The sequence below is a fragment of the Schistocerca nitens genome, chromosome 1 (assembly GCF_023898315.1).
Source record: "Schistocerca nitens isolate TAMUIC-IGC-003100 chromosome 1, iqSchNite1.1, whole genome shotgun sequence".
In the NCBI taxonomy this organism is placed as follows: domain Eukaryota; kingdom Metazoa; phylum Arthropoda; class Insecta; order Orthoptera; family Acrididae; genus Schistocerca; species Schistocerca nitens.
The window spans coordinates 562754130-562775925 of record NC_064614.1 but is presented as its reverse complement, the minus strand read 5'-3'; the positions used below and the strand labels follow the sequence as shown (position 1 = coordinate 562775925).

The 21796-nt window shown below is 40.2% G+C and overlaps 1 protein-coding gene across 1 annotated transcript in view; it reads left to right on the top strand.

Annotated features, from left to right (window-relative positions):
- Positions 1-33: 33 nt before the first annotated feature.
- Positions 34-21796, top strand: part of LOC126254716 (U3 small nucleolar RNA-associated protein 18 homolog) — an 86759-nt gene continuing 64996 nt past the window's right edge. Inside the window, exon 1 of the mRNA XM_049955334.1 lies at positions 34-79. The gene's annotated coding sequence lies outside the window, so the exon portion shown is untranslated. The remainder of the gene's footprint in view (positions 80-21796) is intronic.

Below are 21796 nucleotides of genomic sequence, written 5' to 3'. Positions count from 1 at the left end.
TTTCGATAGTACAATCATCTTTGGATTCGTGTACATTTTTTGATATCAACTCTGGTACGGAGGTTGTCAGAGTTGTCGGGTGAGTGTAAAATGTTTGTTGTGAATTTTCAATAGTTGCGTATGTTCGGATTTAAGAGTGTTTATTTACGTAAGAACAAATTAATATAATAATCGCTGACCATTAAATATGAAGCGTTTTCGCTTGGCAGGAGTATGAGTACTATTGGAATTATTCAGACTAGTGTTCCTAAAATTCATGATATAATATTCAGGTTTTGTACAGCCTGTTTGTAGGGGTTTTGGATAAAGAGCGTTTAGGTGTGTAACACTACTCGACACCGCCACTTAAAGCATTATTTTGTGCATGTATCTTTTGAGTGGAAGTGATTTCTTATCTGCATTGATAAAAGTGTCCAGCCACATATCCTGAACGTTAGTATTCGACCCCAGTTTGTACCACGAATTTTCTGGTAATGTGGCGAACTGATGGTTAGACTGTGCACATATTGGATGGAAGCAAAATTAGTAGGGCATCGTGGTTTTCAAACCAAACTTTTGTTAGATGGTTGTTTCATTACGATGAGAATGTAATATAAAAGTGAGTGTTTGGAACTTTTTGTTAAAGCCTCTGTCAGGCGTGTCGTGTAGTATGGAAGTGAAAAGTGGGCGATAAACAATTCAGACAAGAAAAAACTGGAAGCTGTTGAAATGTCACATAATTGCAGAAACTGAATTGATTTATATGTTTCCAAACAGTTGTGGTGTGCTGGCTAAGGCATCATTAGTACATACATAACTATACATTACTAATCTTGTACTCATCCTGTACTATCACAGTCTTATCGTATCCAATTTTGTCAATGTTTTTTGTGTGTGTGTGTGTGTGTGTGTGTGTGTGTGTGTGTGTGTGTGTGTGTGTGTGTGTGTTTTGTGTGCTCTCATGTCTGATGCTGTTGTACCAAATGGTCTATGGGCAAATAAATAATAAATCGCATAATACGTTTTGTTGCGCATGTTACACAGACTGCAAATAAAGTTGTATGCCGTAAGTTACAATTTTATCTGTTCAGTCACATATGTAATAAAAGATTTTTTTTTTTCATTATATATAAATGCAGTTATGTTTAGGATGCTTTTACCCTTACTATATCATGCAATATACTGTTGAAAAATACTGTGACAGCATGTAATATAGAATGAGATTTTCACTCTGCAGCGGAGTGTGCGCTGATATGAAACTTCCTGGCAGATTAAAACTGTGTGCCCGACCGAGACTCGAACTCGGGACCTTTGCCTTTCGCGGGCAAGTGCTCTACTATCTGAGCTACCGAAGCACGACTCACGCCGCGCCCTCACAGCTTTACTTCTGCCAGTGTCTCATCTCCTACCTTCCAAACTTTACAGAAGCTCTCCTGCGAACACAGTTTTAATCTGCCAGGAAGTTTCATATCAGCGCACACTCCGCTGCAGAGTGAAAATCTCATTCTGGAAACATCCCCCAGGCTGTGGCCAAGCCATGTCTCCACAATATCCTTTCTGTCAGGAGTGCTAGTTCTGCAAGGATCGCAGGAGAGCTTCTGTAAAGTTTGGAAGGTAGGAGACGAGATACTGGCAGAAGTAAAGCTGTGAGGGCCGGGCGTGAGTCGTGCTTCGGTAGCTCAGATGGTAGAGCACTTGCCCGGGAAAGGCAAAGGTCCCGAGTTCGAGTCTCGATCGGGCACACAGTTTTAATCTGCTAGGAAGTTTCAGCATGTAATATGTATGGCAGTAAATCATATTGTCCACACAAACTAAGTTAACACTTGACTCTGTGGCATATGGGACCAACTGTAGAGGCATTTGCCATTTATGGTTGCCTCAATCAGCCACCATTCCAAGTGTCAACTTTGTTTTCATGGACCATCCAAGTTTTGGTTTCCCATGGTGTTTCTAAATGGCTTAAGATGTATTTATTGGTGGTTTCTTTAAAAAAAGCTACAGCTGATGTCACACCTGCACCTTTCTGCATCATCCTTGAATTAATCTACCCACTGCCTCTTCTTTCATTATCTTGCAGTTGGAAACAATGTTCAGTGAGTAGACTTGTTGGGTGCATTATTGTACCCACTGCTGTTTGTTCTTTTTATACATGTAAATAAACTTTGTGTGGCTCAGTAATATGTTGGATAAGTGTCAGACTACAAATCCATAGGTCCTGGGACATTTTCGGTCACTTATTGCTTTTTTCACCTTTGATACTGAATTGCGTATGTGCCCAGTGCTGAGTGGCACCTTGGTTACAGAACTGTTACCTAGTGAAGCACTTTGGCATCCAAAATTAAGTTTTGTCATGAAGACAGTCTTATCTTTCTTAGATGATGTTCCACTGTATTTTGTGAAAACAATGACTTTGCAGTTTTAGTGCTTAGAGGAAAAATGTATTTAATATGGCAAAGTGTGTTAAATTTGGTGTGAACGTAAACATTAGGTTACTTCACTTAGGTCAGTCTATTACCACAACCTTCATTTGACATTTAAATTCATTGACTCTGACTCACACACAACCAGTTATCGCCTTCTAACCTATCCTAGACCTCAGGCTACACAACAGATCAGTCGGATTCCAAAACCAAGTTTTCAGGGGGTGCAACATCACACTTGCGCCCAGATATATTTTTATGCTTGTATAATAGCTCCATCTACTATATATAGTGTTGTGTCTAGCTCCTACAGCATAGACACAATGAGGTAGCTAGGTGCACGCTAAACTAACGCAGACGGGCGTGAAGTCTGAAACAGGATACTGGATGAAAACTATAAAGAAAAGAAGGGAGCTTCTTTTATACTTAACTTTAATGAATCCTTGGAATACATCTCTCTTGAATATTCGTTAGCTATAAGCACTGATACAAATGGCGCCTTGCTAGGTAGTAGCTATGGACTAAGCTGAAGGCTATTCGATCTGTCTCTCGGCAAATGAGAGGAAGACTTGGTAGGTCTGGTCGCAAGCAATGTCGTCCGTACAACTGGGGCGAGGTCTAGTCCGTGTATTGTGACCTGCCATGTGGTGGCGCTAGGATTGCGATTACACAGTGGCGACACGCGGGTCCGACATGTACTACAGGACCGCGGCCGATTTAAGTTACCACCTAGCAAGTGTGGTGTCTAGCGGTGACACCACATATAGCTTTTAAATTGGGTGGTAAATTATATTTTTAGGGTGTAAAATAATTTTAATTTTCTGTAGACTAATTCATGTTTTATCAAATTCAGATTCAAACAAGACAATTCAAGGATAATTTTTTCTTTTATTAGCACCAAAGCTGCAATGTCAGTAGTCCGTAAACTCATTCATACCAAAGCAGACATGAGCTATTTTTGAAACATAGCGTTAAATTTGTATTTGACATGGATGACCTACCCTGTAATACCTCTACATCATTGATCTTGTGTAGCACAGTACATCTTTACCAGGCTATATCAATAGTGCAATTCTCTTCAGAAGTTTTTGGTATGCATATTGTGAAGAATTAGAAGTCACATATCGCCCAAGTCATTGTTTACTTTAAAGTTCCACTTCACATACGATGCTGATGAAAATGCCAGATGATAATTTACCAGTAATTGTATTCATTAGTTAGTGTTTCTTGAAAAACACTGCGCATTAGTAGCCTTCCCTTAGATGATTTGATATTATAAAGAAGCTGTTGATTATTTCATGTGATATCTTTGTTCACTGATTCTACATACTTACATACATACATAAATTCTCGGTGTGTGGCAGAGGGTACCATGTACACCAGAGTCACACATGTCATTAATGTTCCGCTTCACATACAATGCTGATGAAAATGCGTGCAAATGGAACAAAGGAAAGGACTGTCTGTATGCCTCCTTACAAGCCCTAATTTCTGTAATCTATTCTTTGCAGTTGTTATGTGAGATGTTAGTTGGAGCCAGTAGAATCATTCTGCAGTCAACTGCAAATTCCTGTTTAAACTTTCTCAACATTGTGTTGCAAAAAGAATGCAATCTTCCTTCCAGGGATTCTCGTTTGAGTCCACGAAACATCTCCATAACACTTATGTGTTGATCAGACCTGTCAGTAACATATGTAGCAGCACGCTTCTGAATTGCTTCAGTGCCTTCCTTTGACTGACACCTGATGGGGATCCCAAACATTCAAGACTTGGTCACACTGGCATTCTATATGTAGTCTCATTTTTAGATGAGTGACACTTTCCCAAAACTTTCCCAGTAAGCCGAAGTCAACCATTCACCTTTCCTGCTACTGTCCTTATATTCTCATTACATTTCATATCACTTTGCAATGTTAAGCATAGATATTTAATCGGCATGACTGTGCACACCACTGACAGTGTACTCAAACATAGCAGGATTGTTTATGCTGTCCGTCTGCACTACCTTAACTTTTTCTACATTTATAGCAAGCACCCATAAAAAAACTTGACCAACTCATCCTGTAACCTTCTACGACATTTACCTGCATACTATGGTGTTATCAGCAAACACACACCGAGTGCTGCTGATTCTATCCATCAGTATAAAGTATCACTTTGAATTTCATGTAATGTAATGTTCTGTGCATCTGTTCGGTTAATGAATAATTAAACTTAACTTTTCTGAATTATTGGAACAGGGAGAGGGACATCAGAAAACCTACATGATTGGGGCTACTCATACATTGATCACACAGCAAATATGACTATTTTGAGGTTTATATTCTTTGACAATTAGGAGATCTGTATTTACAATTTCGCTGGACATTAAACAACCATTGTGATACCCACTACTTATTGCATTTCTACATATACCTTAATGATGATCCACTCACTGTAGTGGAGACATATCAGTTCCTAGGACTGGTTTTCGACGCTCGATTGACTTTGCTCCCTCATCTTCGTCAGCTTAAGCAGAAGTGCTGGCAGCACCTCAATGCCCTCCGTTGGCTGAGCAACACCAATTGGGGTGCAGATAGCTGTACACTGCTGCAGCTCTACAAAGCCCTTGTCCAATCCCGAATTGACTATGGGAGTGTGGTTTATGGTTCAGCAGTGCCTTCAGCATTCCATTTACTCGACCCTGTGCACCACTGTGGGGTTCGATTAGTGACAGGAGCTTTTAGGACGAGTCCGGTGACCAGTGTACTGGTGGAGGCTGGTGTCCCTCCACTGCAGATCAGATGTGCGCAACTGCTCACCAGTTACACAGCACGCATTCATAGATCCCCTGAGTATCCGAATTACTGTCTTCTTTTCCTGCCTGTGGCAGTCCATCTCCCACATCAGCAGCACAGATCGGGGCTAACGATTGCTGTTCGCATGCGGTCCCTTCTCTCCGAGCTGGAGTCCTTCCCTTTGCCACCTTTACTTGCGGTCCATTGATGTATGCCTCCATGGTGTACGCCTCGGCCGCAGCTTTGTCTGGACCTTTTGCATGGCGCCAAGGACTCCGTTAACTTCGTCACTCTCTGATGTCACTTCCTCTCGATTCTTGACGTGTTCCAGGGCTCTGAAGTGGTTTACACCAAGGGCTCAATGGCTGATGGTCACGTAGGCTTCGCATATGTTCATGGAGGACTTGAGCAGCACTCCTTGCCAGTTGACTGCAGTGTTTTCACTGCAGAGCTGGTGGCCATATCACGTGCTCCCGCAGGGTTTTCCGGTTTTGATAGACAGAATGGCATAACAGCATGCACAACAAACTGCATGTCATTAAGGAGATTATGAATGTGTGGAAGTCTGCAGGGAATCAGTTGTCCTCTGCCGGCTCGGCATTGGACATTTGTGGCTAATGCCAGGTTACCTACTTCGTCCCGAGGACCCACCTCATGTCGCTGTGGCTCCCAAATGACAGTCATCCACCTTTTGCCGGACTGCCCACTTTTAGCCGCTCTTCCTTTCTTTCGGTTTTGTGTTATATGTTTTGTCCATTTTATTCTCACACTTGTGGCATTGTTTTATTATGTGTAGATGACCTTTTCATTGTTTTGGTTTGTTTGACTTGTTAATGTGTGTAACATTCGTGAATAGCAAGTTAAAATTACCTGCTTTTGGGACACTGGGAGGTACGCTGATGCCAGATCAAATCAGTGTTGCAGACTAACAATGGGACCAGTTTGCCAGCCAGCCTGGCCATCATATCTAAGTAGTTTTCCGCATTCACTTCACTAATGATGTCAGTTTTGACCATGTGATATGCGCTAGATGTAGGCAGGAAAGGTACATGGATTCCTCTCCAGTGGTGAGCTTGGCAGCAGCTTTAAAATGCCTATGGGGGTGGTAACTCCATCAACGCGGACTTGGAGAAGTACTATACCATTCCCAACCTAGAATTTGCTGGATAAAGAGCACCATAATGGGTAGCTGGAGTTGCAGAGGTTCGTGTGTTTTGTTTATATGTATTGTTTATTTTCTTTGGGTCGTGACTTGCTCTCCATATGTATTTTGAAGATGCTGAATATATTGAAGATCACAATATTGTACAGAGAGTTGTTCTTATGGGGCAGCCGAAACTATGTGGTCCATTTCGAAAAATCAAGAAACTGCGGAACTGTTGCTTAATCTACAGGTTTTCTTGTGTACAAGAGCAGTTTTTGGAACACTTAAGTTCCATCATCTGGTGTAAAAAGATAGTCACTTAATCATCTAAGGTTTCCTCACTCCAAAGTTGTCATGGAACCAAATGTTCCATGTCAAAAGGATGAAAGGGACAAAAATTCCATAACAATTATTGGCCCATGCTGTGTAATGGGGAACACAAACAGAAAAGCTCATTTCCCTTTGCTGCACGATCTGGAACACAAACTGAAAACTATGTTTGTGTTCTTGGTCATGCAGAACAGGGAAACGGTTGTCGTGGAATTTTTTGTGCGTTTTTCCCTTTTGACACGGAACCTTTGATTCCATGACAACATTGGGTTGGTGATAACCTCAGGTGATCAAGTGATTTTGTTTTATTTATGTATTTTACTATAAATGATGGAACTTCAAGTGTTCCAAAACCGGTCATGTATAAAATAAAAGATTGTGGATTAGGCAACTGTTATACAGTTCCTTCATTTTTCAAAATCACCATATTGTCATTCTGCTTTGACCAGAGACATCACTCTTGGCTCTGTGTGCATTAAATGGAAGTTGTGACAGACTGAACTGTTGTGTAGGTTAGGTTGTATGTGAAAGTTTGGCTTTAAATTGTTGAAACCAAAGAAATGAAGTGACAGTCTTTGTTGTAGGAAAGTTATTGTAGAATGTAATGGTTTCGGGTTCACATGCACTCTCTCTCTCTCTCTCTCTCTCTCTCTCTCTCTCTCTCTCTCTCTCTATGGTGTCCTTACATGGTGCCAACTGGAAATCCAGCCAGCATCATGTAAGGGCACGGGCAAGTATTTTTCTGTGAGTATTTTACTCTTGCTCGTCAAAGGGTTACTCCGAGGGCTATTAAATTTTATTTCTTTTTTTTTTTGTGTGTCCGACAAGTACTTTACTGAGAGTGGTCCCTTTTTAATCATGCGTAGTGACAATCTTTTTTTTTTATTTTATTTTTTTTATTTTTTATTATGACATCGATAATATTACTTTAGAACTATCTAATCACGACAGAATAAAAAAATTTTCTTGTCATACATGTTTCACCTGTTATTATTTCTAAGGCACCCTTGGTGTTTAAATTACTGTACTTTACATTTTGGACCTTTTATATTGAGGTTATAAATGCTTCTGGCACTTTTTGCTGGTGTGTGCTGTAGTGATAGTATAATTTCTACTTACAAATTTCATAGACGCTGGTCTGCCCGTGTTGTTTTTCTTCTTCTGCTTTCGGCCATAAGAGATTTCTTTTTCACAGCACCAGGGAATGAACGTTTGTTTACTTGATATGTTTTGGATGGTGTTGCTAACTGTTGAATGTGTCGTAGTGATACCCGTGATCTGCGTGCCCTTTTTTTATATTGGTGATCTATCCCTGTGTGTGTGTGTGTGTGTGTGTGTGTGTGTGTGTTTTCATTTATCACATGGGATTTTTGTGCTATGGCTTTCTGGATGTGATACTTGTTATAACATCAATATACAATGTCCAAAAGTAAAGCAAAATGGTTTAAACACACATATGTTCTGTACATAGATATAAATGTAGATATATTCCAGACCACTGAAGATACCTTGCAATTAATAAAGGCAAAATGCGTATGGCAAGAGAAAAATGTTTTGTCCAGTTGTGATTAGATGGTTGTAAAAAAATAATTATCAACATAATATTACATGCATTTGCGAATGACAGGACAAGCAATAATTAACTATGTTTGTTTTATTATTATTGCTTATATTGGGCATTAGACCAGTGGCTTTGTCGCATTGGTAACACCAGCTCCCGTCAGATCACCCACCACTGTTCGGCTTGGCTAGTACTTGAACGGGTCACTGTCTGGGTCTGCCGAGTGCTGTTGGCCAGCGGGGTGCACTCGGCCCTTGTGAGGCCAATTGAGGAGCTACTTGATTGAGAAGTGGTGGCACCGGTCATGAAAACTGTCAATGGCCAGGAGAGTGGTGTGTTGACCACATGCCCATTCACATCCGGTGGTGCTTAAGGGCATAGGATGACTTGGCATCCAGTCAGTACTGTTGGGCCTTCAAGGCCTGTTCGGACAGTGTTTGTTTGTTTTTATATTGGGCATTAGTTATGGTATATTCATCTCTTTTATGAAAACTCCTGTCATCCTACTGTGGTCTGGTATTTCAAGTTTTTAATATGTTTGAAGGTATTAATGAAAAGGACATCTATGCCCAGAATCCCGTACTCACATGAAGGTACCATTAGTTCGTTGATTTTGATTTAGCTAACTTTTTGTGTTGTCCATTGTTCATTTCTTGAGGCTTGAATGTAAAACATGGTAATGACATCCTAAGATTAATGGTGCAGTACCGAATTTTTTCACTGATGCCACTTTTCTTGAGTCTTGCTTCCCTGTCTATTCCACTTCCAACATGGCAAAAATCACACACCTCTAAAAATGACTCTTGTCTGTGTTTAAAGTTTAAACGCCTCTGCAGACCTCACCGTTATTAAGTTTTGTTTTTGTTCGTGTTCATATTATGGTCATTAGCTATCATACTTTCTGTTTGATTAAGCACCTGTCTCAATTTTTGTTCACTTTCGAAGACTAATCCTGTTGTCAGCAGAACATATTATACAGTTTTTCTGTACTCCCTTCTCAAATGCCACTCCTTTTTGTAAAAGCAAACTGATCCTTCTATTCTACTTCAATTTCCTCTTCCATTCTTTGATAATGTACTCTTGAGTGTTTTTGGCACATGCAGTACAAGTCTTTGCCTGATGCCCATCAGAGTTTTGCTCTATTTCATAAATACTTGGGGATTTGTTCCCTTCAAATTTGTACCCAAACATTTTGAAACACAGAAATTTCTGTTGAATCTCCTTATTTTTGGTTAGCCTAATTTCTTCTGTGAGCAGCTGTAAAGTTTGTCCAAGTACTGTTTCCATCTTCCCACTTTATTTTTTTCCTCCAATACCTAGTAATCTTTTTCATCTCTGAGCACTGTGTTCCTTGTTCTACACTCCCTCTAGGGATTATTTTTTCGACTGCATGCAGCCTGTATGATACCACATTTCAGTTTTTTTTTATCTATAACCCAGTCATTCTTTCTAGGTTTTTCTACGTCCATGGACAATTTTGTTCTGAGTGCATGATGATGTAGTGTTTCACTTCCAACATTTTTGCCTTTTCTTTATTACCACCGAGCAAGGTGCTGCAGTGGTTAGCACACTGAACTCGCATCCAGAACGACAGTGGTTCAAACCCATGATCAGCCATCCTGATTTCGATTTTCCATGATCTTCCTAAATCACTTCAGGTAAATGTGAGGACGGTTCCTTTGAAAGGGCACAGCTGTCTGTTGACCTGGTTGACACAGGCATTTACCATAAAAATCTCCATAACACTGCCTTTCATTGCTATATCCCACAAAATGAATTGTGGTAACCTCACAATACTATTATGCACAGTTACAGAAGTGGAAAAATTTTATAATTTACAACAATCTTAAGAGAACATTTAATGAACGGAGGAGCATTCAGATGATCGAGGCCAACAGGGAAGCTGCTTAAAATAGTGAGAAGAATAGCGACACTAAAACTGCCAAACTGGTTTCTCATGGAAAAGCTTACAGTAGTATCAGCCTCTGGCATGTGTACCAAGTTACAACACTATATGTAAGATGGGAAGTCTTTGAGCATATTAGAAACAGTTTTAATTTCTCTCAGTATAAGTTAAAGAGCAATACTGAATCAATTGCAATAATTTATATGTGAACTGGTATAACAAATAATGAGTCTTGGAATGATTGAGATGCCTTGAAAAACTAGTAGCAAGTGTGTAGATGGCAGTCTGTGGAACAAATACTGATGCAGGCTAGCTGTGTGGTGAGGTGTTCATAGCCACCTTCCTGATCTACATCTTTGTTCAGATAATTGTAAATTCATCTTTGCTGATGACACTATACTACTTGTTGGTAATTCAGTAGAAAAACTTGAGGTTTCAGCTAGTAAGATTGTAGGGGTATTGTGAACTGGTTTAACATAAAAGCTCTTTCTGTTAATTACAGTAATAGCAAAATATACCCATTTTCACATAACCTTGGAAGATAAAGAAATGCAAGAAAAACTAGGTGATCTGCAGGTATCTTGGGTGGGTAGTTCAAAAAACCTGGGTATACATACTGATAGCAAACTAAACTGGTCAAACCACCATCTTGGATTTGTGTAAAAGACTGAATCCTGCAACTTAAATACATTGTCTGCTGTTACAGGAATAGGACACCATTAAATCAGCTTATTATTGTTATTTCATCCCATTATGGCATATGGAATCATATTTTAAGAAAATCAGCCACTTGCTTGGAAAGTGCTATGCACACAGGAAAAAGCCATGGGAATCATGAGTGGAATCCACCCGAGCCACATGCAAAAATCTTTTTAAGAAACTCAAAATCTTCATGTCCACTCAACAGTGTATGTTCTCTCTGATGTGTTTCATAAAGGGAGATGTTTAGCAAACTCAAGTGGCAGACTCTGCAAGAGAGGCGCTCTGCATCGCAATGTAGCTTGCTGTCCAGGTTTCGAGAGGGTGCGTTTCTGGATGAGGTATCGAATATATTGCTTCCCCCTACTCATACCTCCCGAGGAGATCACGAATGTAAAATTAGAGAGATTCGAGTGCGCACAGAGGCTTTCCGGCAGTTGTTCTTCCCACGAACCATACGCGACTGGAACAGGAAAGGGAGGTAATGACAGTGGCACGTAAAGTGCCCTCCGCTGCACACTGTTGGGTGGCTTGCGGAGTATAAATGTAGATGTTGATATAGATGTAGATGGCAATACAGACACGTAAGAAAGAAACAGATAAATCACTAATATAACAAACGTTAATAATTGCAAACAAACATCACTAATATAACAAAGTTTAAGGATTACAAACAAACATTAGGTCTATTAATATAATCTATCGACACTGGGGTTGCGAGCAGGAAGTCGTTGGGGCTCCCATTATAGGCTCTTCTGGAGCACTCCTCAACAATGTGGCTTATGGTCTGATTTTCTTTGCAGTTACACTGAGGGGATGGTATTTTACCCCATTTATACAGGGAGTAAGCACATCTGCCATGGCGAGTTCGAATCCTATTTAGAGAGGACCACATTTTGCGTGGTAGGTCAAAACCAGGTGGCTTTTGTGTGATGCAAGGCATGTTATGATTTTGCCATGCGTTACATTTTTCAGACCATGCGTTTGCGATACTGAAACCTTCTTGTACACAGGTCCTTGCTGTTCTTGTTGGCGGGTTCCTAGATCGAAGCCTATTAGTGTTTGCAGCCTCAATGTCTTGGTGGATTGTCAGGCTTCAATATCCCATGATGTTTTTGTATTCACGTACAAGGGCGTCAGTATGTCGCAGGTGTGGCGGTGGGATGTGGCTTAATATTGGGAACCATTTTGTTGGAGTGGGTTTAATTACTCCAGAAATCATCCTTAGAGTTTTATGCAACTGGACATCCACCTTTTTTACATGTGGGCTGTTTAGCCAAATCGGAGCACAGTATTCAGCAGCCGAGAATACAATTGCTAAAGCAGAGGTGCGGAGAGTGGAGTCCGTTGCTCCCCAGGTAGTACCACAGACCTTTTGAATAATGTTGTTTCTTGTCTTTAATTTTTCGGCAGTCTTTGTTAGGTGATCTTTAAAAGATAGGGTTCTGTCCTGGTCATGCCCAAGTACTTTGGAGTTTTATTGTGCCTGAGAATGGTGTTTTCAAATCAAATGTTGAGTCCCTTTTCAGCGAATTTGTTGTTGAGATGGAAGCAACTAACCTCTGTTTTGGAAACATTTGGTTGAAGTCTCCACTTACGGAAATATTCGGGCATTGTCTTCAGGTCTTTCGTTAGGATGTCCTCAAATGCTTCAATTGTGCTATATCTTGTAGCGAGGGCCCAATCATCGGCATACCCAAACTTTCTTGATTGTGTTTCCAGCAGGTCTGCAATATAGAGGCGAAATGGCAATGGTGCGAACACTGATCCTTGTGGTAAGCCATTCTTTAGGTTTTTTGATGGAGCTGTAGTCAGTGCTCATACTTATTTGGAACACCCTATCATTGAGCATGCTGTCTATTAAGCATTCTATAGATTTGCAAGGAATTACTCGGAGAATTTTGTACGTGATGCCTTCTGTCCACAGTGTGTCGTAAGCTGCTGAGAGGTCAATGAAGGCCACTGATGTTATCAATTTTCTCTGGAATCCCGCCTCGTTGTAAGTAGTAAGTGACAACACCTGGTCAGTACAACTTCTTCCTGGCCGAAAGCCTGCCTGTTCAACTGAGATCACCCTGAGCAATTCTGGGCTAGTTCTGTTATATATAAGCCTCTCTAGTAATTTGTAAATTACAGACAGCAGGGCAATTGGTTTGTAGCTTTTTTGGGTTGTCAGCTGGCTTCCCAGGCTTTAGAATAGCTATTACCTTAGAGCGTTTGAGTTCTTGTGGGATATTGCCAGTTGGCATGATGTTTGTGAAAAATCTAGCCAGCCATACTTTTGTATACTTGCCACAGTTTATTATGAATTCAGGGTGAACATTGTTGAAACCTGGTGCCTTTGTTGGTTTGACAACTTCCAAAGCTTTTTCTATTGTCTTCGCTAGAGAAAGGGCGAGTGTGTTCAGTTTCTGTGGCTTCATTTTCTAAGATTTTGAGTTCTCGCTTCACTTGGATTGTATGTATTTTATCCTTTCGTGTCCTAGACGTGTTAACTAGATGTGCAGCTATGGCATTTGGTCTTACAGCTGCTTTTTGTCATTGTACTGGTGGGCTGCTCCCTAGTTTTCTCAGCAGTGACCATGCTTGCCTGCTAGATGTTTGGAAATTGAGGCTTTCTACTGTTTCCATCCATTTTTGTCTTCTGGCAACATCCATGCTGTGAAGCAGTTTATCCGCTATTTCCTGATCTCTGGACTCAAGGAAACTCTGGTATAGTTCTTCGCTGGTTTGGGACCATCCAGGGCTGTATTCTTTGCGGTACCCTCTTGGTACGTGCTTCTTGGCCGTGCTTATCACGGCACCAACAAATCTTTGTAATTTTTGCTAGTAGATGGTATCCATCCCAAACATTGGTCCAGACCTGTGGAGAATCCAGTCCAATTGGCTTTTTTAAAATTCCATCGAGGTAATTAGGGGAATTTGAGTTCCTAGCTGTATTATGATTGGACGGTGTTGACTGTGCGGAAAGTCAGGCAGGACGCTATGCGAGGCCATGAGAGGTTGGTCTCTATTGTTGGACGAGTCGAAACACAGGTCAGGGTTGTATTCCTGTCTCCAGACAGCTGATCTAAATGTAAATCGATCCTTAGCATCGAGTACATGGTATAAGTATTCGTCTTCTGCCCATTTTGCTAATGCTTCTCTGTTTGCATCATTGTCTTAATCTTCCATCGTTCATGATTATTGAAATCCCCAACGTATACAGCAGGATGTGATTGAGTTTGAAGAACGTGGGCTGGCCAAGGTGTAGCAGGTGGCTTATAAATATTGGAGACAGTAATGATTCCGATTTTTGTGACAACATTATGAATGTCTTTGTTGGTGGATGTAGAAATTAGGAAAGCGTTTTCAATATCTTGTTTGACATATGTGGCTACTCCATATTGACATATGTAGCTACTCCATAAGACCTATGATAGGTCGCTCCCAACAGCTCATAGCCTGGTATTTTTCCCCTTTTAATTAGTTTTTGCACTGTATCACAATGGGTTTCCTGTATAGCAACCAAGTCAATGTTGTCATTTTTCAATAGTTTTGATAGAAACTGGCACTTAGCATAGCTTATGCCTTCTATGTGTATGTGACAAACTTGAACTGCAGGTCCGAGTTTCCTGGTCAGAAGGACCTGAGAAGGGCCATTTGGTCTGTCTGGTGACATAAATTTTTCTGAAAGTGTCTTATAGTCAGGAGATTGTCAGATTACCTGACTGCCAGTATGTGCTAGTTCATTTAGCGTTACCCAAGCTGCACGTGTAGTAGGGAAAAGCCTCTTTTCAAACCTAATAATATGTATCAGTGTCATGGTACTAGAAGAAAAAGAACAATATTCAGTATGAGCATGAAAATTTGCATATGGTACAGAAGGGGGTCCACTTGTTGTTGTTGTTGTTGTTGTTGTTGTTGTTGTCTTCACTCCTGAGACTGGTTTGATGCAGCTCTCCATGCTACTCTATCCTGTGCAAGCTTCTTCATCTCCCAGTACTTACTGCAACCTACATCCTTCTGAATCTGTTTAGTGTATTCCTCTCTTGGTCTTCCTCTACAATTTTTACCCTCCATGCTGCCCTCCAATGCTAAATTTGTCATCCCTTGATGCCTCAGAACATGTCCTACCAACCGGTCCCTTCTTCTTGTCAAGTTGTGCCACAAACTCCTCTTCTCCCAAATTCTATTCAATACCTCCTCATTAGTTATGTGATCTACCCATCTTATCTTCAGCATTCTTCTGTAGCACCACATTTTGAAAGCTTCTATTCTCTTCTTGTCCAAACTATTTATCGTCCATGTTTCACTTCCATACATGGCTACACTCCATACAAATACTTTCAGAAACGACTTCCTGACACTTAAATCTATACTCGATGTTAACAAATTTCTCTTCTTCAGAAACGCTTTCCTTGCCATTGCCAGTCTACATTTTATATCCTCTCTACTTCGACCATCATCAGTTATTTTGCTCCCCAAATAGCAAAACGCCTTTACTACCTTAAGTGTGCTTCCCCCATGAACCATGGACCTTGCCGTTTGTGGGGAGGCTTGCGTGCCTCAGCGATACAGATGGCCGTACCGTAGGTGCAACCACAACGGAGGGGTATCTGTTGAGAGGCCAGACAAACATGTGGTTCCTGAAGAGGGGCAGCAGCCTTTTCAGTAGTTGCAGGATTGACTGATGTGGCCTTGTAACATTAACTAAAACGGCCTTGCTGTGCCGGTACTGCGAACGGCTGAAAGCAAGGGGAAACTACAGCCGTAATTTTTCCCGAGGACACGCAGCTTTACTGTTTGATTAAATGATGATGGCGTCCTCTTGGGTAAAATATTCCGGAGGTAAAATAGTTCCCCATTCGGATCTCCGGGCGGGGACTACTCAAGAGGACGTCGTTATCAGGAGAAAGAAAACTGGCATTCTACGGATCGGAGCGTGGAATGTCAGATCCCTTAATCGGGCAGGTAGGTTAGAAAATTTAAAAAGGGAAATGGATAGGTTAAAGTTAGATATAGTGGGAATTAGTGAAGTTCGGTGGCAGGAGGAACAAGACTATTGGTCAGGTGATTACAGATTTATAAATACAAAATCAAATAGGGGTAATGCTGGAGTAGATTTAATAATGAATAAAAAAAATAGGAGTGCGGGTTAGCTACTACAAACAGCATAGTGAATGCATTATTGTGGCCAAGATAGACACAAAGCCCAAGCCTACTACAGTAGTACAAGTTTATATGCCAACTAGCTCTTCAGATGATGAAGAAATTGATGAAATGTATGACGAGATAAAAGAAATTATTCAGGTAGTGAAGGGAGACGAAAATTTAATAGTCTTGGGTGACTGGAATTTGTCAGTAGGAAAAGGGAGAGAAGGAAACATAGTAGGTGAATATGGATTGGGGGGAAGAAATGAAAGAGGAAGCCGCCTTGTAGAATTTTGCAGAGGGCATAACTTAATCATAGCTAACACTTGGTTCAAGAATCATAAAAGTAGGTTGTATACCTGGAAGAATCCTGGTGATACTAAAAGGTATCAGATAGATTATATAATGGTAAGACAGAGATTTAGGAACCGGGTTTTAAATTGTAAGACATTTCCGAGGGCAGATGTGGATTCTGACCGCAATCTATTGGTTATGAACTGCAGATTGAAACTGAAGAAACTGCAAAAAGATGGGAATTTAAGGAGATGGGACCTGGATAAACTGAAAGAACCAGAGGTTGTAGAGAGTTTCAGGGAGAGCATAAGGGAACAATTGACAGGAATGGGGGAAAGAAATACAGTAGAAGAGGAATGGGTAGCTCTGAGGTATGAAGTAGTGAAGGCAGCAGAGGATCAAGTAGGTAAAAAGACGAGGGCTAGTAGAAATCCTTGGGTAACAGAAGAAATATTGAATTTAATTGATGAAAGGAGAAAATATAAAAAGGCAGTAAATGAAGCAGGCAAAAAGGAGTACAAACGTCTCAAAAATGAGGTCGACAGGAAGTGCAAAATGGCTAAGCAGGGATGGCTAGAGGACAAATGTAAGGATGTAGAGGCTTGTCTCACTAGGGGTAAGATAGATACTGCCTACAGGAAAATTAAAGAGACCTTTGGAGATAAGAGAACCACTTGTATGAATATCAAGAGCTCAGATGGCAACCCAGTTCTAAGCAAAAAAGGGAAGGCAGAAAGGTGGGAGTATATAGAGGGTTTATACAAGGGCGATGTACGTGAGGACAATATTATGGAAATGGAAGAGGATGTAGATGAAGACGAAATGGGAGATAAGATACTGCGTGAAGAGTTTGATAGACCACTGAAAGACCTGAGTCGAAACAAGGCCCCGGGAGCAGACAACATTCCATTAGAACTACTGATGGCCTTGGGAGAACCAGTCCTGACAAAACTCTACCATCTGGTGAGCAAGATGTATGAGACAGGTGAAATACCCTCAGACTTCAAGAAGAATATAATAATTCCAATCCCAAAGAAAGCAGGTGTTGACAGATGTGAAAATTACCGAACTATCAGTTTAATAAGCCACAGCTGCAAAATACTAACGCGAATTCTTTACAGACGAATGGAAAAACTGGTAGAAGCGGACCTCGGGGAAGATCAGTTTGGATTCCATAGAAATGTTGGAACACGTGAGGCAATACTAACCTTACGACTTATCTTAGAAGAAAGATTAAGAAAAGGTAAACCTACGTTTCTATCATTTGTAGACTTAGAGAAAGCTTTTGACAACGTTAACTGGAATACTCTCTTTCAAATTCTGAAGGTGGCAGGGGTAAAATACAGGGAGCGAAAGGCTATTTACAATTTGTACAGAAAGCAGATGGTAGATATAAGAGTCGAGGGTCATGAAAGGGAAGCTGCGGTTGGGAAGGGATTGAGACAGGGTTGTAGCCTATCCCCGATGTTATTCAATCTGTATATTGAGCAAGCAGTAAAGGAAACAAAAGAAAAATTCGGAGTAGGTATTAAAATCCATGGAGAAGAAGTAAAAACTTTGAGGTTCGCCGATGACATTGTAATTCTGTCAGAGACAGCAAAGGACTTGGAAGAGCAGTTGAACGGAATGGACAGTGTCTTGAAAGGAGGATATAAGATGAACATCAACAAAAGCAAAACGAGGATAATGGAATGTAGTCAAATTAAATCGGGTGATGCTGAGGGGATTAGATTAGGAAATGAGACACTTAAAGTAGTAAAGGAGTTTTGCTATTTAGGGAGTAAAATAACTGATGATGGTCGAAGTAGAGAGGATATAAAATGTTGACTGGCAATGGCAAGGAAAGCGTTTCTGAAGAAGAGAAATTTGTTAACATCGAGTATAGATTTAAGTGTCAGGAAGTCGTTTCTGAAAGTATTTGTATGGAGTGTAGCCATGTATGGAAGTGAAACATGGACGATAAATAGTTTGGACAAGAAGAGAATAGAAGCTTTTGAAATGTGGTGCTACAGAAGAATGCTGAAGATAAGGTGGGTAGATCACGTAACTAATGAGAAGGTATTGAATAGGATTGGGGAGAAGAGGAGTTTGTGGCGCAACTTGACAAGAAGAAGGGATCGGTTGGTAGGACATGTTCTGAGGCATCAAGGGATCACCAGTTTAGTATTGGAGGGCAGCGTGGAGGGTAAAAGTTGTAGAGGGAGACCAAGAGATGAATACACTAAGCAGATTCAGAAGGATGTAGGTTGCAGTAAGTACTGGGAGATGAAGAAGCTTGCACAGGATAGAGTAGCATGGAGAGCTACATCAAACCAGTCTCGGGACTGAAGACCACAACAAAAACAACCTTAAGTGTCTCATTTCCTAATCTAATTCCCTCAGCATCATGCGACTTAATTCGACTACATTCCATTATCCTCGATTTGCTTTTGTTGATGTTCATCGTATATCCTCCTTCCAAGTCCTTTGCTGTCTCTGACAGAATTGCAATGTCATCGGCGAACTTCAACGTTTTTATTTCTTCTCCATGGGCTTGAATACCTACTCCGAATTTTTCTTTTGTTTCCTTTACTGCTTGCTCAATACACAGATTGAATAACATCGGGGAGAGGCTACAACCCTGTCTCACTCCCATCCCAACCACTGCTTCTCTTTCATATCCCTCGACTCTTATAACTGCCATCTGGTTTCTGTACAAATTGTAAATAACCTTCACTCCCTGTATTGTACCCCTGCCACCTTTAGAATTTGAAAGAGAGTTTTCCAGTCAACATTGTCAAAAGCTTTCTCTAAGTCTACAAATGCTAGAAACGTAGGTTTGCCTTTCCTTAATCTAACTTCTAAGATAAGTCGTAGGGTCAGTATTGCTTCACGTGTTCCAATATTTCTACGGAACCCAAACTGATCTTCGCCGAGGTCGGCTTCTACCAGTTTTTCCATTCATCTGTAAAGAATTTGCGTTAATATTTTGCAGCTGTGACTTATTAAATTGATAGTTCGGTAATTTTCACATCTTTCAACACCTGCTTTCTTTGGGATTGGAATTATTATATTCTTCTTGAAGTCTGAGGGTATTTCGCCTGTCTCATACATCTTGCTCACCAGATGGTAGAGTTTTGTCAGGACTGGCTCTCCCAAGGCCATCAGTAGTTCCAATGGAATGTTGTCTACTCCCGGGGCCTTGTTTCGACTCAGGTCTTTCAGTGCTCTGTCAAACTCTTCACGTAGTATCGTATCTCCCATTTCATCTTCATCTACATCCTCTTCCATTTCCATAATATTGTCCTCAAGTACATCGTCCTTGTGTAGACCCTCTATATACTCCTTCCACCTTTCTGCTTTCCCTTCTTTGCTTAGAACTGGGTTTCCATCTGAGCTCTTGATATTCATACAAGTGGCTCTCTTTTCTCCAAAGGTCTCTTTAATTTTCCTGTAGGCAGTATCTATCTTACCCCTAGTGAGATAAGCCTCTACATCCTTACATTTGTCCTCTAGCCATCCCTGCTTAGCCATTTTGCACTTCCTGTCGATCTCATTTTTGAGACGTTTGTATTCCCTTTTGCCTCCTTCATTTACTGCGTTTTTATAGTTTCTCCTTTCATCAATTAAATTCAATATTTCTTCTTTTACCCAAGGATTTCTACTAGCCCTCGTCTTTTTACCTAGCTACTTGATCCTCTGCAGCCTTACTACTTCATCCCTCAGAGCTACCCATTCTTCTTCTACTGTATTTCTTTCCCCCATTCCTGTCAATTGTTCCCTTATGCTCTCCCTGAAACTCTCTACAACCTCTGGTTTAGTTACTTTATCCAGGTCCCATCTCCTTAAATTCCCACCGTAAATTCCCACTTAGTGGTTGTAAAATTTGTAGTGCACTCCTTTCACAGATCAATAGTTTAGTAGATGACAAATTTTGAAGAAACGTCTTATCAAAGTTCCTATTGCAAGCACCATTTTACACTACAGGAGAGTTCTGATCCACCATGAGTAGTACAGATCTACCTGTAACTCTCAGATACATTCTCAGATCTTCATGTGTGATTGTGTCTATTTACTATTGTAAATGTATTTATTTCTGTGTGATATATTTTCTGTAAAATTTATTTAACTGCAAAATTTATTTTTATGTAATAGAACGTAAGTTGAATTCTTAACTATGAAAATAGTACTACTTGCATAATACTGTAACAGATTTGTAGAACTGATATGTTCCATATCCTATGATATGTTCACAACAAGGATCACCAGGACACGAAACTAAGAAATAAAATAAATAAGTGCTCAACAGTCGAGAAATATGTTCTCTGTGACTTAGAGCATATGATAATGTCTGTTCATTTGGTATTTGATGTTCTGCATTGCATAAGGGGTAGTGACTTAAGAAAGAAGGAAAGATGCCCCGCTACTCATGCCAAATTAATTTTATACTCCCTGTTGCACATGAATAGTATTGTTAGTTTTTGCATCGCCTGTTGGTATGCTAGAACTGTGCCAGTAGTTCAAAACAGCTAGCATATATTCACATTTTATAAAAATGAAAACAGCTGTTTGAGATAGTTCTAACAAAGAAAATATCACTGCATAAAATGCAGAGCTCTTTATGGAATAGGAGTCCTGTTAGTGAATCTATATAATGCATGCATTAGAGAATATCTGTGTTGTAAAATACATTAACGTTTCTTACTGCATGTTCAGGAGTGGAGACCTTCCTTTTTTTGCCTGCTTTCAAACTTTTAATCGTCAGATTTTATCTTTGTTGTCTACATGAGGGATGTGTGGGGGTTCTCAAGAATATTCATGAACAGAACAGTAGTTCTGCAATAGTTCTGTGGATATTCATTGTGTTGCATCTTTTTGAAGCTGAGTAAGACCTCTTACCTTTTCTAATCACTGGAAACTGATATCTTCTCAGATAACGCGGGAAACGCACTTTGCCAGACTGCTGGGCTTTTTAGTACTATGGCTTTTGATATCTGTTTTACCAGTTTTTGTAGTGGTGCAGCAATTGAATGGTGAGAATGTACCTCAGTTAAGCTCTGTGAAGGAACTTTCAAATACAAAAATAAAAATGTGAGCATTTGTCTTGCTAGTGTCTACTTGGCACTTGGTCCATGCGATTCTGATTAAGATTTTTTATTAGTCATTCAGCATTAGTACACACAGACTTTGGCAGTACACTTATTAATTTTACAGAATTATATTTTTACATTGTTATGCTCAACTTCGGCATTCCTAAAAATTATTTTAATGAATAAAGTGAATTAGCTAACAAGAACTGTGCAACTTTTTCTTAAATAATTTGATTGGCATATGTGCTTAGGCAGTTTGTTATACTGTACATTTGATTGCCATGTACACATAGTTGTTATTAGTTTTTGGTAATCTGGTTTGTGCTGGGATCAGAGAAGTTCTTGTATTATAATCATATCTTTGATTTGTTAAAATTAAATTAGGTAGTTCAGCAAGTACATAATTATAACTATCAAGATTATAAAAATTGATTACTGTCAAAATCTTATACTTGATGAACAGAGATTTCCAATGAGTTTTACG